This window comes from Cervus elaphus, chromosome 15, assembly GCF_910594005.1.
Source record: "Cervus elaphus chromosome 15, mCerEla1.1, whole genome shotgun sequence".
NCBI classification, from domain to species: Eukaryota; Metazoa; Chordata; class Mammalia; order Artiodactyla; family Cervidae; genus Cervus; species Cervus elaphus.
This window is the reverse complement of record NC_057829.1, coordinates 29899753-29917045: the sequence shown is the minus strand read 5'-3', so window position 1 is coordinate 29917045 and position 17293 is coordinate 29899753. Positions and strand designations below refer to the sequence as shown.

The window sequence follows — 17293 nt, the reverse complement described above, 5'->3', positions numbered from 1 at the left end:
CTATTATATATGTAATTTATATGTGTGTGTATACATATATATACACTAATATATATGCTAAACTATGTTCAGATCAAGTAAGCTGCTTTAAAGACAACTTACTTATTCAGAACTAAAGAGTATTAAAAATTCTAACACTAGTCTCATAAACTTTATTTGCTATAAAGACAATGTCTTTTAAAATGCATACTTTCTCTTGACTGGTTATCTTTTCTAATTAGGCTCAAACTCCTGAGGTTTTTAACACTTGTATTAGTTGCAACAGTCATTTTGTTACTGTAAACATTTATTATGTTTCTATTACTTTTTAGCAAACTATTCAATATATGAAGTCAAGATGTCAAAATCATACCATATTCCCAAATATTTGAGAAGAAAAGAAATGCATGTATCAATATATTTAGTGTTAAAAGGATGAGGAAAGTATAAAAAGATAATGAAAATAAATCTGTAAGATAAAGATACAGTAAATGTCTAATGATTTAGCAGTCTAATTCTACATCTAGGGATTTACCCTGAAGATACATGTCCACAAATACAAAATACAAATACAAATACAAAATACTTATGCCTAAGTATTCTTTGAGACATTATTTGTTATGAAAAATTATTGGGGAAAAAATGTCCTTCCACGGAAGGCTGGGTTAATGAAATATAATAAATCCAATCAATTAAATATAAAAATTAAAAAAAAATACAAGCAAAGCTATTTGAAATACAACAAATATTTAAATGCAATGTTTAATCCTTACTGGATGTTGGATTGAGAATAAAATCAAACAGCTATCAAATTATTAGAATAATCACTGAAATTGGAATATGTATATCAGAAAACAGTATTGCATAAATTTCTCAAGTAGAGAATACAAAATGGTTCAGAAAACATACATATATATTTATATAAAGAAAGAGAAAGCAAAAGCAAAAATGCTAAAAGTTGGTATATCTATATGATACGTACAGAGAAGTTCCTTTTACTTCTCTTTATACTTTTCTGTGAAAAATCATGAAGCAGAGACATTACTTTGTTAACAAAGGTCCTAACAGTCAAAGGTATGGTTTTTTGAGGAGTCATGTAGGGATGTGAGAGCTGGACCATGAAGAAGGCTGTGTGACATAAAATTGATGCTTTCAAACTGCGGTGCTGGAAAAGATTCTTGAGAGGCCCATGGATTCCAAGGAGATCAAACCAGTCAATCCTAAAGGAAATCAATGCTGAATATTCATTGGAAAGACTGATGCTGAAACTGAAGGTTGATACTTTGGCCACCTGATGGGAAAAGCTGACTCACTGGAAAAGACCTGATGCTGGGAAAGACTGAAGGCAAAAGAAGAAGGGTGCAGCAGAAGATAAGATGGTTAGATAGCATCACTGACTCAATGGACATGAATTTTCGAAAACTCTGGGATATAGTGAAGGTCGGGGGAGCTTGGAATGCAACAGTCCACGAGGTCACAAAGAGCTGAATATGACTTAGTGACTCAACAACAACAAATATTTTTCTGTGAGTTAGAAAATTTTCAAACTTAAAGGAAGGGACAAAGATATGACTAAATCAGTTGTTGAATTTAAAAATAATAATAATTTAAAATTAACTTATTCAAACTTTGATGATATCAATTTATTAAAATAAGTCAACCTCATGGAGCATTTTAATATCTTAAAATGCATCAATAGCCATACCTAATAGATTTTAAATCCTTTAAACCACTCTTAGGTAAATTATAAATTTAACAACAGAAAATATCTGCTTTTTTAAAAAATTTACTTTTACTCATGTAGAAGTATGACTGAATGATCAACCATGTCTGCTTTAGGTAGTGAGATTAAAAAAAGGGAAAGTCAATAGCAAATTTTACTATGATCATTTAAATAACTTAAAATGTCATGAAAACATCAATGATAGTAATTGCAATGTAATTCAGCCTAATTATAATCAAATTTCATATGTTAAAAACTGTAGTCTGAAAAAAAGGGCTATATCAACTCACTATGAAGGTTAAATCTGATTTGTCATTCTTCCCTAATCACAATTTAAATAAATTGAAATATTTCCATTACAAATCAATATTACTTGAACCTTCAAAACAAAAAGAATGGACAAATAATAGAACTACTCAGCAGGTTACATTATGATTCCACTATTGAATATTTCACCATAGGAAACTGGCTAACATTCTGGCAATATCTGATATCAGCATACTGACAAAGAAAAGCACTTTACTCTTGGATCAGTTATTTCCACTTAAAAGTTAGCCAATCTAAAATGAGAGTTTATGGGCATACACACCGAGGAAACCAGATCTGAAAGAGACACGTGCACCCCAATGTTCATCACAGCACTGTTTATAATAGCCAGGACATGGAAGCAACCTAGATGTCCATCAGCAGACAAATGGATAAGGAAGCTGTGGTACATATACACCATGGAATATTACTCAGCCATTAAGAATTCATTTGAATCAGTTCTAATGAGATGGATGAAACGGGAGCCCATTATACAGAGTGAAGTGAGCCAGAAAGATAAAGACCATTACACTATACTAACACATATATATGGAATTTAGAAAGATGGTAATGATAACCCTATATGCAAAACAGAAAAAGAGACACAGATGTACAGAACAGATTTTTGGACCCCGTGGGAGAAGGCGAGGGTGGGATGTTTCGAGAGAACAGCATCGAAACATGTATATTATCTAGGGTGAAACAGATCACCAGCCCAGGTTGGTTGCATGAGACAAGTGCTCGGGCCTGGTGCACTGGGAAGACCCAGAGGGATCGGGTAGAGAGGGAGGCGGGAGGGGGAATCGGGATGGGGAACACATGTAAATCCATGGCTGATTCATGTCAATGTATGACAAAAACCGCTACAATATTGTAAAGTAATTAGCCTCCAACTAATAAAAATAAATGAAAAATAAAATAAAATGAGAGTTTAGTAAGCCAAAGTAAACACACAAAAGAAACAGAAGCCCATATTCACTGCTTCAAAGTATTTAGTAAACTATCTGAATAAGTCAAGATGTTATAATCAAGGAAGTTGGAAAAGATTTAAAAAAATCAATTCTTACACATTTAATACATGTGTACTAGAGAATAAAATGATGAAAATAAGTCTCTAAAACAAAGTCAAAATCATTACATTCTCAGAGATTCTAGAAGAGATTCAACCTTCAGTCATAACTTGCTTTATATTACTGCTTTTTTAAAGGCAGAATAAACTGCCCCAATTTTGGTTCCTGTAAGTGTAGTACATCATTAAACACATATTTAACTTCCAATCTAGCTCTGAGGGAGAAGCAGGGTTCAGAATTACCCTTGTGCTATAAATAACTAAAAAGAAAATCAAAAGGGAAAAACTATAGAATTTTCAAACACTGGCCAAAAGGAAGAGCTAGACTGTAATCTTTGATAGAAAAGACACAAGGTAAGCCCTGACATCATGTAGCCTCTCTGCCAGTAAGCAATTTACAGACTATGGAGGAGGGAGGAAGAAGACAAACACAACCTGGCATTCTAACTGAAATGAGTGGACAGAGCTAAGTGCTGAAGGAGAGTCAAGAGACTAGAAATTTTGCTAAAGAGTTTCAAAGAGGAATGAGCTGAAATCCATGTAGAATAACTACTGAGGCTTTGGCTGGGGACAAATCTATGCGTGTTTAAGGAATATCTGAGATCACAAAGAATCTCATATAAATGCTTTAGGATTAAAAAGTGACTTTATCAAGGTCTCAGGAGTCAGCTCAGTTCAGTTCACTCAGTCGTGTATGACTCCTTGTGACCCCATGGACTGCAGCATGCCAGGCTTCCCTATCCATCACCAACTCCCAGAGCTTACTCAAATTCATGCCCACTGAGTTGGTGATGCAATCCAACCATTTCATCCTCTGTCATCCCCTTCTCCTCCTGCCTTCTTCAATCTTTCCCAGCATCAGGGTCTTTTCAAATGAGTCAGTTCTTTGCATCAGGTGGCCAAAGTACTGGAGTTTCAGCTTCAGCATCAGCCCTTCCAATGATATTCAGCATTGATTTCCTTTAGGATTGACTGGTTGGATCTCCTTGCAGTCCGAGGGACTCTCAAGAGTCTTCTCCAACACCACAGTTCAAAAGCATCAGTTCTTCAATGCTCTGTTTTCTTTATAGTCCAACTCTCACATCCACACATGACTACTGGGAAAACCATAGCTTTGACAAGATGGACCTTTGTTGGCAAAGTAACATCTCTGCTTTTTAATATGCTGTCTAGATTACTCATAGCTTTCCTTCCAGGAGCAAGCATCTCTTAATTTCATGGCTGCAGTCACCATCTGCAGTGACTTTGGAGTCCAAGAAAATAAAGTCTGACACTGCTTCCAGTTCCCCCATCTATTTGCTATGAAGTGATGGCACTCAATGCCATGATCTTCATTTTTTAATGTTGAGTTTTAAGCCAACTTTTTCACTCTCCTCTTTCACTTTCATCAAAAGGCTTTTTAGTTCTTCTTCGCTTTCTGCCATAAGGGTGGTGTCACCTGCGTATCTGAGGTTATTGATATTTCCCCCGGCAATCTTGATTCCAACTTGTGTTTCATTCAGCCCGGCACTTCTCATGAAGTACTCTACATATAAGTTAAGTAAGCAGGGTGGCAATATACAGTCTTGACGTACTCCTTTCCCAATTTGGAACCAGTCTGTTGTTCCATGTCCAGTTCTAACTGTTGCTTCTTGGCCTACATACAGATTTCTCAGGAGGCAGGTAAGGTGGTCTGGTATTCCCATCTCTTGAAGAATTTTCCACAGTTTATTGTGATCCACACAGTCAAAGGCTTTGGTGTAGTCAATAAAGAAGTAGTAGATGTCTTTCTGGAACTCTCTTACTTTTTCGATGATCCAGGGGATGTTGGCAATTTGATCTCTGGTTCCTCTGCTGTTTCTAAATCCAGCTTGAATATCTGGAAGTTCACAATTCACATACTGTTGAAGCCTGGCTTGGAGAAGCCTGACTCAGGGTCAAGATCATTATAAAAAAAAAAATCTAATGCGATTCTACATACTACCAAGGAACAGCTGAAATTTCATATTAAGAAAACAATGTCATCTATAATAACATCAAAAAATGAAACATACTGGGATAAATTTCAGAAAATGTGCAAAATCTGTACAGAGAACACTATATATGTTTGCTAAGAGGGAAAAATATCTACATAAATAGAGAGCTATATACTATGTGTACAGATTAGGAAAAAATATGTACACACACACACATACATTTTTGGCCATGCTGTGTGGTTTGTAGGGTCTTAGTTCCCTGATCACAGACTGAATCTGGTCACTCAGCAGTGAAGGCGTCGAGTCCTACCACTGGACTGCCAGGGAATTCCCCAAAACTCAATACTTGTTAAAAACACAATTCTCCATTAATTGATTCAGAGAGCCATTGCAAATCCTAATCAAAATCTCAATATGAGGACTTCCCTGGGGGTCCAATGGTTAAGAATCTCCCTGCCAATGCAAGGGACAAGGGTTCAATCCCTGGTCCTGAAAGATTTCACATGTTGTGGGGCAACTAAACCCATGTGCAGCAACTAATGAGCCTGCATGCCACAAGTACTGAAGCCTGCTTGCCCTAAAGTCCACACACCGCAACAAGAGAAAACACAGCAATGAGAAGCCCACATATGGTAACAAAACAGCACCCCCACTCTCTGCAGTTAGAGAAAGCTTGTGGGCCGCAATGAAGACCCAGCACAGCCATGAATAAATAAATAAACAAAAACCAAAACAAACAAACTCAATAGAACTTTTAAGGAAATATCAAAAAGCCGGTTCTGTCAACAGGAAAAGGAGAAGTAACTAGAACAGTCGAAGGTTAAGAGGTAGGCAGTGTGACAGAAATTAACAGTGATTTAAATTCCAATGTCTTCAAATATAAAATGTGGATAATATAATCTGTGATCTTATAAGAATGCTTTAAGAATTAGAAATAGACTAACAAAACACACAGTTTAGTTCTGTATATGTTATGAAACGGCTCTTACTATACTATAAGTAACTACACCTAACAGGAGAACCAGAAAATCATCACTGTTAACTTTAAATAAACACATGAATTAGTTGAATACAATTTTTAAAGAAATAGTAAAGATACCACGTTACCAGGAAACACACAGGAGGGAGATTGCAGCTGAGAGGATCAGAAGAGCCTTCCAGAGATGGGTGACATTATCAACTAGTCTGAAGGATATGCATAATTTTCAAAAATAGCTGTAAACTGAAAAGAAAGTAGAAGCATAGAGCACATGCCTCCCATACTGTGTTAGGAAAAAGAAGTTTTATTTATTAAGTAGTTAGCTCTAAGAAACATAGTATTTATTTCATAACAATTTAGTCCCTGTTGAGCACGACAAAATTCTCAAACCTTGGAATCAGACTGGTCACCACCACACTCACCTCATCCTTGTCTCACAACGATTTCTGAGCAGTGCTCATTTATTTTTTTCAATCACAGAAACCCAATTTTACGAAGTTTATGATGCCACCAAAAGAAAGATTGCAATCCAATTTTAAAATGGAAATATCTGTAGCAAGTGGTTTGTACTATGTCTAATAGATATCTCTGTTTCCCTAGAAAATTTAAAACATACTATGGAACCAAACTGTGTCCACACAGATGAGACCTTGGCACACAGTTTGAGAAATGAGAATGATGTTAATAAAAATAATGAGAAAGAGAAATAAAGAAAAATAAACATTTGTCAATTAGGAGCATAATTACAGAGCATTACGTGTGAGGATGGTGTTATCTGCATATCTGAGGTTATGTCATCTGCATATCAGATATGGAGATGACACCACCCTTATGGCAGAAAGCAAAGAGGAACTAAAGAGCTTCTTGATGAAGATGAAAGAGGAGAGTGAAAAAGTTGGCTTAAACTCAACATTCAGAAAACGAAGATCATGGCCTCTGGTCCCATCACTTCATGGCAGATAGATGGGGGAAACAATGGAAACAGTGACAGCCTATATTTTCTTGGGCTCCAAAATCACTGCAGATGGTGACTGCAATCATGAAATTAAAAGACACTTAGCTCCTTGGAAAAAAAGCTATGATAAACCTTAACAGCATATTAAAAAGCAGACACATTACTTTGGCAACAAAGGTCCATCTAGTCAAAGTATGGTTTTTCCAGTAGTCAATTACGGATGTGAGAGTTGGACCATAAAGAAGGCTGAGTGCCGAAGAATTGGTGATTTTGAACTGTGGTGTTGGAGAAGACTCTTGAGAGTCCCTTGAACAGCAAGGAGATCAAACCCGTCCATCCTAAAGGAAATCAGTGCTGAATATCATTGGAAAGACTGATGCTGAAGCTGAAGCTCCATTACTTTTGGCTACCTGATGTGAAGAGCCGACTCACTGGAAAAGACCTTGATGCTAGGAAAGATTGAAGACAGAAGGAGAAGGAGATGACGGAGGATGAGATGGTTGGATGGCATCACTGATTCAATGAACATGAGTCTGAGTAAGCTCCGGGAGATGGTGAAGGACAGGAAAGCCTGGCATGCTGCAGTTCATGGGGTCAGTCACAAAGAGTTGGACATGAGTGAGAAACTGAACGACGACAAATATGTGAGGAAAGAGACTGATGAGAGCCAATAGCTAGGTAAGATCATTAAATGCCACTTTAAGAAGTTTAGGCAACATTCTATAAGTAAAAGGGTGCACAGGAGGGTTTTTTAGTAAAAATGAGAGGATAAGAGATGATATCTCATAAGGTAAGAAACCAGGAGGAGGAAATTTACAACTGGATTTAAATAGGAGCTGAATAAATGACATATTAAGCTTCACATCAAGAGACTTAAACAACACATGGAAAGATTTCTATTAACTTCACCTTTCAGATGAATTTTCTCTTTGTCACCTAAGTGTAATATTTAGGACAATATAAATGACAATGATGCTCAAGAACCAGTCACTTCTAAAATAATGCTACCTTAATTCAATCCATGAAGAATGATGAAAAAGAACAACACCTAGGTACTAAAATACTTGCAAGATAAGCCTAAGATAAAAAATTTTCTAAGAGAAAACCCAATGAGGCATTTTAAGAAAACCATAAAGCACAACTATTAGAAATTAAACATCAAAAAAAAAAAAAGAAATTAAACGTCAAAACTGGGAAATAACAGCAACAAAGCAGATTGCAAAGGGTGATGAGGAAATCAAAATTGAGGTAGCTGGTTAGGAAAACTGCATATACCACAAAGCTTAAAGGACTGATTCTCTGAGATGACCGCTATGCTAGCAAGTGAGTCAAGGTGAAACAGAAAATCTTCATAAATATTATCAAGAATCCATTCTTCTTCAATGACTAGTAATACTATTCTCCTGTCCTGCCAAAGCTGCTTCATTTTCACCTACTGGTATCCAAACGATTAGTAAAAACTGATTCCCAATAATCCGACTCTTATCCCCCAAATAGGTTTTTAGTTATTTTTGTTGTTAAATAGGTGTTAATATCTATTTCTCTGAAGAGATTTTGGGAAACTTTGGCCTACTAGAAAAATCAAACAAACAAGCCAACTTTAGACTCAGACATACGTAAGTTCATTTAGTCACGTGATGATAAATTATATACTCTATGAAAAATTATATTTCTTGCAGAATTATTATGAGAATTTAATAAGATAATGAAAGTAAAGTGCCTAAAGCAGTACTTATTAAAGAGTACTAATGATGATGATAACAGTACACTGAGATATAATAAAAATAAATTTTAGTGTGACTTCATTTAGCTCATTTGAGAAGTATTTCTGATCATTGAAATCTACTGGACATTATTGCAGTAAATAATAGATAAAGAAACAATTCTCTCTTTAGTAGGCTTGTTTTCTTCTTCCAATCCCTGAGTATTAACCAGCCTGGAATCTGGTTATATCCAGATTCTGATATATGATCAGATTCTTCTGATCATATCCATTTTCACATATATAAAGTGTGACAGCGAGTGAGCAAGAAAGAATGAGAACACTACTGCAGCACATAGGAACAGCATGTATATTAGACTTCAGGGAGTGACCAAAGAAGATACCCTAAAGGTAATACAAGACACTGTGTCAAAACTGAAATTTGTAGGAAATAGGGACATGTGTGTTAGGGGAAGCACACTGACTGAAACCACCCACCCTGGCCAGGCACCATAGTAACCATTTGCATGAGTTGTTTTATGGCAGGAGATCCTGATAAGGAATACGGAACTAATAGGCCACCACCAGCCAGAAGAGTTCGGGAAAGATCGAGAGGAGACACTACCTGTCCGTCCACTTCCCAGAATCCCTCTTACTAGCATCCATCTTGGCTGAGCGATGCGTGCGCCACCAGGAAAGACTGTGAATTAGAATGATTGGCCAAAGACCACCCGGAAACTAATCCCATCACCATAAAAGCCGAGACTGCGAGCCACGCGGCAGAGCAGTTCTCTTGGGTTCCCTTACCTACTGCTCTCCACCCGGGTGCCCTTTCCCAATAAAATCTCTTGCTTTGTCAGCATGTGTCTCCTCGGACAATTCATTTCCGAGTGTTAGACAAGAGCCCAGTTTCGGGCCCTGGAAGGGGTCCCCTTTCCTGCAACATGGGGGTCTTGGGTGGGAAAATTAATTTTCAGCGGAAGAATGACAAACAGGTTCAGAAGCAAAAAAGAGACTACTGAAATTAAAGAACTAAAAATAAATTCAGTATTCCCAAAAGGAGCTTTGTGTAAATGCAGTGAATGAAGATAAATCAGAAAAGGTCTTAGAATCAAAATGTTTATAATCTACTCTTTAAAACTGTATTCTAAAGATACACTATTTTCTAAAGCACACAATAAATGTAAACTGGGTAAGTCCTCTTTAATAATAAACCATTAGTCCGGGTTAAAGGTTTAACAGAAGATGGAGTATAACATTGGCACATAATAAAATTTTAACTATTCTTTTAAGCACTACTATTGTAATTATTATATGGGTATCATTAACACTATTATTTCTAGGGCAAATTTGTTAAATACTGAGATTACTAGCAAGGAGTTTGAATTTTATTTTCTAATGAAATTTGTAGCCTATCTGAGGTCCATGGGCTCCAATCAGGTCAAGGTATACCTGAGAGAAAGCAGGGAATCCATGAACTCTCTGAAATATAAGGAAATTCTGATACATTTTTCAGAAGAGAGGATTCACAAGTTTCATTAGACTCTTAAAAGGGATTAGACCACCCACACCAGAGAGGAAGGAGGGGGAAGAGGAATGGTGTAAGGAGAACACAGCTATAGCTAGGGTAGATGACTTTTTCTTTTCAAACATAAAGGTAAGAAGGCTACAGGACTGCAACAAATTAACCAAGAAAACCACTGATCCAAAACTATTCATCTAAATTTTCAAAAACATTTTTAAACAACTTACATTATTTGAAATTGTTACTCAATTTCTTCACTTATCAAAAATAAGTAGCCTAGATTTATTTCCAAAAGTCTCTAAAATCAGATGATAAAAAGATAACACAGCAACTGAATACAGTGCTATAACAGGATTCAGGTTTTTATTCAATCTGCGTTTCAAAAGATGTCTTTGGGAAATAAGATTTCTACCAAACAGATAATTTATACTCTATTTCTATGTTCTCCCAAGATTTTAAAAATTAGGCCTACCTTTCTTTTATTTTCTTGCTATGCACAAAGAAGCCTTACTTTTAGGTCAAAATAGAGATATCTTACAAGGAGAAATTTGATTTGTTAAAAAAAGAATCTTATAGAAAAAGTTTTCAGAAACAGAATGGAAATCCATACATTACCTGAACTTGTTATATTCCTTTACAAAGTGAAATGATGTTGCAAATATACATAACCAATACACTTTGGGGGTTTAAGACACACTACTCCAAGTTATGGCATAGTGGCTACAGGAATTTGAAAAAAAAGACAGAAGCAGGAAAATGATCACTCTTACCATCCCTTTCCTCTCCTGAAACAGGTAATAAAACCTTCATGTGTGAGGTGCCCTCCCTGTATCTGAAGGAAAAGAGTACCTTTATCTCCAAAGACAAAGGAACACTGAGAAGAATCCTAACAAAAAGACCTTGCTACGCTTTCCCCAGTTAACACTTGCTCATGCTCTCTAACCTACTGTATTTCTGTAAGATTTCCCTTTCTTCATTAAAGCTAGCTACACAGATCAAACTGTTTGTTTGGATCTTCACTGCCTTTAAGAAGGCTCCCATGTCACATACAATTTATATTAAATAAATTTGTATGTTTTGTCAGTTTGATTTTCAAACCTAGCCAGGGACCCTATGAGAGTCAAGGAAAATTTTTCATCTCCTAAAATTGCCAAGAAACTTCAAAGTAATGGAGATAGTAGCAACAGCTGCTGTAGTTTAAAGGACATTTTATTTATTTATATTTTCTACCATAATTTAAAAATGATGTCTAAAATCATTTTAATTTTCCCCATATAGTCTAAATATTTTCCTCTGACAATTTAAGAAAAAACTGCAATAAAAAAAAAAAAAACTTCCGCTAAAAAGCACTGTAATTAACAAATGATGTCGTTGTTCAGTCGCTCAGTCATGTCCGACTCTTTGCAACCCCATGGACTGCAGCACGCAAGGCTTCCTTTTAGAAACAAAAATATAATTGAGAGTTAAATGAGTGGGCCCTTACTTTAGGTTAGACAATATGTTAATGCTTTACCTACTTACGTAATCTCAGCTAATCTGAACCACCAAGCACAATATAGATACCTACTATTCCAATTTCACAGATGAGGAAAATAGGTCAGTGGCACGTTCAAGTCTGGATTATTTTAGAAGGTATACTCTCAATCACTACTCTAGATATAGGAAAGAAAGTGAACTAAAGAAAATTTTACTGGGAAGAGTGTCATCAGTTCTCAGACATGCAGCCAGCTTTGAAAAGAGTAACCTTGAATAAGTAACTTAATCTCTCTAGCTATCACTGTTCTCAACTGTAAAAGTCAGCAAATCATGATACTTTTCTAAGATATCCATCACTTCAAACTACAAGAAAAAAAAAAACCCAATATACAGTATATGAAACAAGAAAAAAAATCACCACAGAAGCTAATTGTGGCCAATTAAAACTGGGACAGAGAGGTGAGGAGAATAAGAAACTTTTGGAGAAAAACCACTGTGGGACTTTAAAGGTAAAAATGTCACTCAGATGTATTTGTGCAGAAATTCTACAAAATCCACAGAGAAACAATCCAAATAATAACCAAACAGCAAGAGAAGAACTGAGAAAAATCCTTCTTTACTATTTCTAGCATACACGTTATAAAAAGAAAAATCCCTCAAGGCAGTAAACATCTGCCCATCAACGCTTATCAGAAGCAACATCAAAAGCATAAGGCAAAGGTCAAGTCAAAGTTTATTGACGATGATGAACTATGACAGCCTCTATTAAATTACCCCTTCTTTCAAGGTGTATGTGATCAAAGCAGCAAAGATATTTTCACTCAGTCACATAACAAGCTATTTGTTGAGATTGAAACATCTGGTCAATATCTCCTAACACTGCAATTTCATGCACAGTTAGCATTAGGGCACATTTCTTCTCCTCTTCTTACAGGGTCCATAAGGGTGGCACATATGGCTGATCATTTCATTCAAAAAGGATTCAATTCAAGGCATTACACACAATCGTCTGTGCTTTATGGTGTTTTAAGTCTACCTGCCATCGTTTTCCATCATCATTGCTCACTGCTGTTCTCTTCGACTATAAAAGCCTGCCAATATGACAGAGCACTTAAAGCTTAACAGCCTTCCTCCACTGGAGTTAGAAAGCATTTAAGGCAAAGGAATCTATAAAGTGGCAGGTCATTTTCTATTGTCAAAAACTTGCAATATATTAAACTATTTACCATTTAAGCAAAGATATAGGACAGGTTAGAAAAGTAATTTTTAATGTCAAATCAAATGCTTAACTTTCTGTATGACAGATCTATGAAAGTATATTGTTTTGGTATAGTTTTAACTCATAATAAATTACTTTAAAACAATATTATAGGAATATTTCAATATTAATTTTAGTAGGGAATTTCAGAATTTCTTTTACAACTTGCCAAAGAGCAATTCTATACTAAGAGAATAGGGATGCTACAATTTTTTCAGTTCCCTACGTTGAAAATTTTCCATTTGAAATTCACGCATTTGTTGTCATGGTAACAGGGGCCTTTCTTATATACTTACAGTAGTAAACCTGAACTCACACCATAGATTTCTCATTTTTCCCTTTCTTGCTTTAAGATAATAGCTTCAAGGGAAAAAAGGGGTGGGGGTAGGAAACATCTTTAAAGCTATTATTTCACACTTCCTTTCACACATCATTGGAACAGGCAGTATAACTATATGACTACAGCTATCTTCTGAAACATAAGAATTTGCCTAATTGTAATAACCAAATGAATTTCAAGGAAGAAACTGTCTTCTGGTGATAAAGAATCATATATGATCATCTTACAATTAGCAATATGCAATGGCTGATTAAACAAGGAGAGTAGCAAAATAACAACACAATAAAAATACAACTTAGGTGTACTGCCCAGGGCTGCTACTCTGGCATATAAAGTAAATATTTTGGTTGTTCATCTGTGCATTAATCTAGTCAGTCAATCCAACCTGCAGCTATTTACTGAATGAGTCTATGGGCCAGACACCACACTAGCACTGAAACACAAAGTTGAAAGAGTTAGAATCAGTTCTTAACTCAGAGAGATCCCAAAGAAAAGAAAACAAACAAATGCAAAGCAAATAAAACAAAAACATTGAACAGAGAAATAAAATAACTGCAAGAAACACCAAAACGGAAAAAAACCAAATGGCTGAGAAAGAGAAAGGCATGGGAGAGAGAAACAAGGAAATAATTTACCTTAAATAGGCCTGCCTAAGGAACAACAAATTAATACATAAATAAGCTAAATAGGCAAAAAGTGAGGTAGGTGGTGGGGACTCTTCCAAACAGAAAGAGAAGCAAGTGCAAACTTCTAAGGCACAGAAGAAGTTGGAGTATATTCAAGAAACTGAAGAAAAAATTGTTTATAGTAGCTAAGTTTTGACACATATGTAGGTTCCAGATAATGCACACCTTATTGGCTATGGTAAAGAGAATAAATTTTATACAGAGTGCAACAGAATGCCACTGAAGTATTTTAAACAACAAAGCCAAATTATTGAATTTAAATGAGACTAAATGTGACTATTACATATAAAGGATTTTTATACCATAGATAAACAGATAGGCAATAAAGATATCAGTTGTGTGTGCATGCTTAGTCGGTTAAGTCGTGTCCAACTCCTTCAGACCCCAAGGATTGTAGCCAGCCAGGTTCCTCTCTCCATGGGATTTTCCAGGCAAGAATACTGGAGTCAGCTACCATTTCCTGCATCTCCTGCATTGGCAGGAGGATTCTGTACCACTGAGCCACCGGGGAAGCCTGAAAGTTACCAGTTCAGCTCAGTTCAGTTGCTCAGTTGTGTCCGACTCTTTGCGGCCCCATGAATCACAGCACGCGAGGCGTCCCTGTCCATCACCAACTCCCAGAGCTTACTCAAACTCATGTCCATCGAGTCAGTGATGCCATCCAGCCATATCATCCTCTGTCGTCCCCTTCTCTTCCTGCCCCCATTCCTCCCATCATCAGGGTCTTTTCCAATGAGTCAACTCTTCACATGAGGTGGCCAAAGTACTGGAGTTTCAGCTTCAACATCAGTCCTTCCAATGAACACCCAGGACTGATCTCTTTTAGGATGGACTGGTTGGATCTCTTTGCAGTTCAAGGGACTCTCAAGAGTCTTCCCCAACACCACAGTTCAAAAGCATCAATTCTTTGGCATTCAGCTTTCTTCACAGTCCAACTCTCACATCCATACGTGACCACTGGAAAAACCATAGCCTTGACTAGATGGACCTTTGTTGGCAAAGTAATGTCTCTGCTTTTTAATATGCTATCTAGGTTGGTCATAACTTTCCTTCCAAGGAGTAAGCCTCTTTTAATTTCATGGCTGCAATCACCATCTGCAGTGATTTTTGCAGCCCAAAAATATAAAGTCTGACACTGCTTCCACTGTTTCCCCATCTATTTCCCATAAAGTGATGGGACCAGATGCCATGATCTTAGTTTTCTGAATGTTGAGCTTTAAGCCAACTTTTTCACTCTCCTTTTTCACTTTCATCAAGAGGCTTTTTAGTTCCTCTTCACTTTCTGCCATAAGGGTGGTGTCATCTGCATATCTGAGGTTATTGATATTTCTCCCGGCAATCTTGATTCCAGCTTGTGCTTCTTCCAGATCAGCGTTTCTCATGATGTACTCTGCATTAAGTTAAATAAGCAGGGTGACAATATACAGCCTTGAAGTACTCCTTTTCCTATTTGGAACCAATCTGTTGGTCCATGTTCAGTTCTAACTGTTGCTTCCTGACCTGCATACAGGTTTCTCAAGAGGTGGGTCAGGTGGTTTGGTATTCCCATCTCTTTCATTAGGATGGTATAATCCTGCATCCAGCCCTTTGGAAAAGCTAATTGCGTCTATCCTCATTTTATTTCCAAATTTTAACTACTTTTTTTTCCCCAAGAACTTTTTGTTGATTTCACTGCTACCACTGATCCAAGTTACCATAATCTCTTGCCTGAACTGTTGCAAAACTTTCCTGATGTCTTTGCCTTCTTTTAAATCATACATCAGTAAATGTCATTCCTTTGCTTAAAACCCTATAGTGCTCTTCGGATCACTCAGTAAGAAGCAAAACTTCTTACATTAGTCTGTGAGGCCATACAGGTTCAAGCCAATCTTCTTTACCTCCTATTGCCTCTCTAACCTCATATTCTGTTACTCTTCATGTCCTGCTGCAACCACAATGAACTCCTTGCAGGATTCTGAAACATGCCAAACATGCTCTCCCTTAGCAACTACTGACACTACTAGACTGGACTTTCCCAGTGAGCCCGATTTCCCAGTGATTCACTCATCTAAAAATTCTTTACACAAATCTAAACAAAACTATTCCACACACACTCTATTTAATATTGTGAAACATTCCTTTTGTTCCAACATTCCCAATACTCTCCCAATTCTCTTTTAATTATTTTGCTTTCATAAAATTTAATAAACAGAAACCTCAGTTAAAATAAGAGTGTGGCAACCAGTAGGAGGAACCAGTCCTTTTCTTCACTGGCAAGAGCTCAGCCAATGAGAAACTGTCATCACTCAGTCAATGAAAAGTCACTTATTTTGACCTCTCAGTTCCCTCAATGGACTCTTTTACTAAACCCTCCCAATTTATTTTCACTTCCTTAAGAGTCCTCCCAGAGCGTTCCTAGTGGCTGAGTGGCAAAGAATCTGCCCGCCAATGAAGAAGACACGTGTTTGATCCTTGATATGGGAGGATCCCACAGGTCTCAGAGCAACTAAGCCTATGTACCACAACAACTGAGGCAGTGTTCTACAAGCTGAAAGCAGAAACTACTGAAGACTGCTACGCCTTAGAGTCTGAGCTCTGCAACAACAAGAGAAGCCACCTCAGTAAGAAGCAACTAGAAAAAAATCTGCACACAAACGAAAACTGAGAACAGGCAAAAACATAAATAAATAAAAAAAGTCCCCTCCTCCTTCCTTTGTAGGGACCTGCATAAGGTTTGTCATGGTTGCAGATCCCCAGTTTCGATAGTTTGTTGATCCTGAATCATTTTCCTAAAGAAAATTTTTTAAGGCCAACACCTAATACATTACATTATTTGCATTTCTTCATTCCACTAAAATAAGTTACATGGAGATTGTTGTTGCTGCTCAGTTGCTAAGTACAACTGCTTGCAACTCCATAAACTGCAGCACACCAGGCTTCCCTGTCCTTCACTCTCTCACAATGGACATGAGTTTGAGTTAGTCAGTCAGTGAAGTCATCCAACCATCTCATCCTCTGTCACCCCCTTCTCCTCTTGCCCCTAATTTTTCCCAGAATCTGGCGCTTTTCCAATGAGTCTGCTCTTTGCTTCATGCAAAGAGCATGGAGTTGCAAGGAGTCATAACTCCTTGCAAAGTACATGGAGGTAGAATTTTTATTTGTTCTGCTCATCAGTGCATCCTTAGAAACTGACACACAGTAGATACTCAATTTTCAACGAGAAAATAAGAGATACCAAGGGAAAATTTCATGCAAAGATAAACACAATAAAGGACAGAAATGGTATGGACGTAACAGAAGCAGAAGATATTAATAAGAGGTGGCAAGAATACACAGGAGAACTGTACAAAAAAGGTCTTAA

The 17293-nt window shown here is 36.8% G+C and overlaps 1 protein-coding gene across 7 annotated transcripts in view; it reads right to left on the bottom strand.

Moving 5' to 3' along the window:
• ADK (adenosine kinase) overlaps nt 1–17293 on the bottom strand; it is a 551078-nt gene that overhangs the window by 285691 nt on the left and 248094 nt on the right. The gene's annotated exons all lie outside the window — the stretch shown is intronic.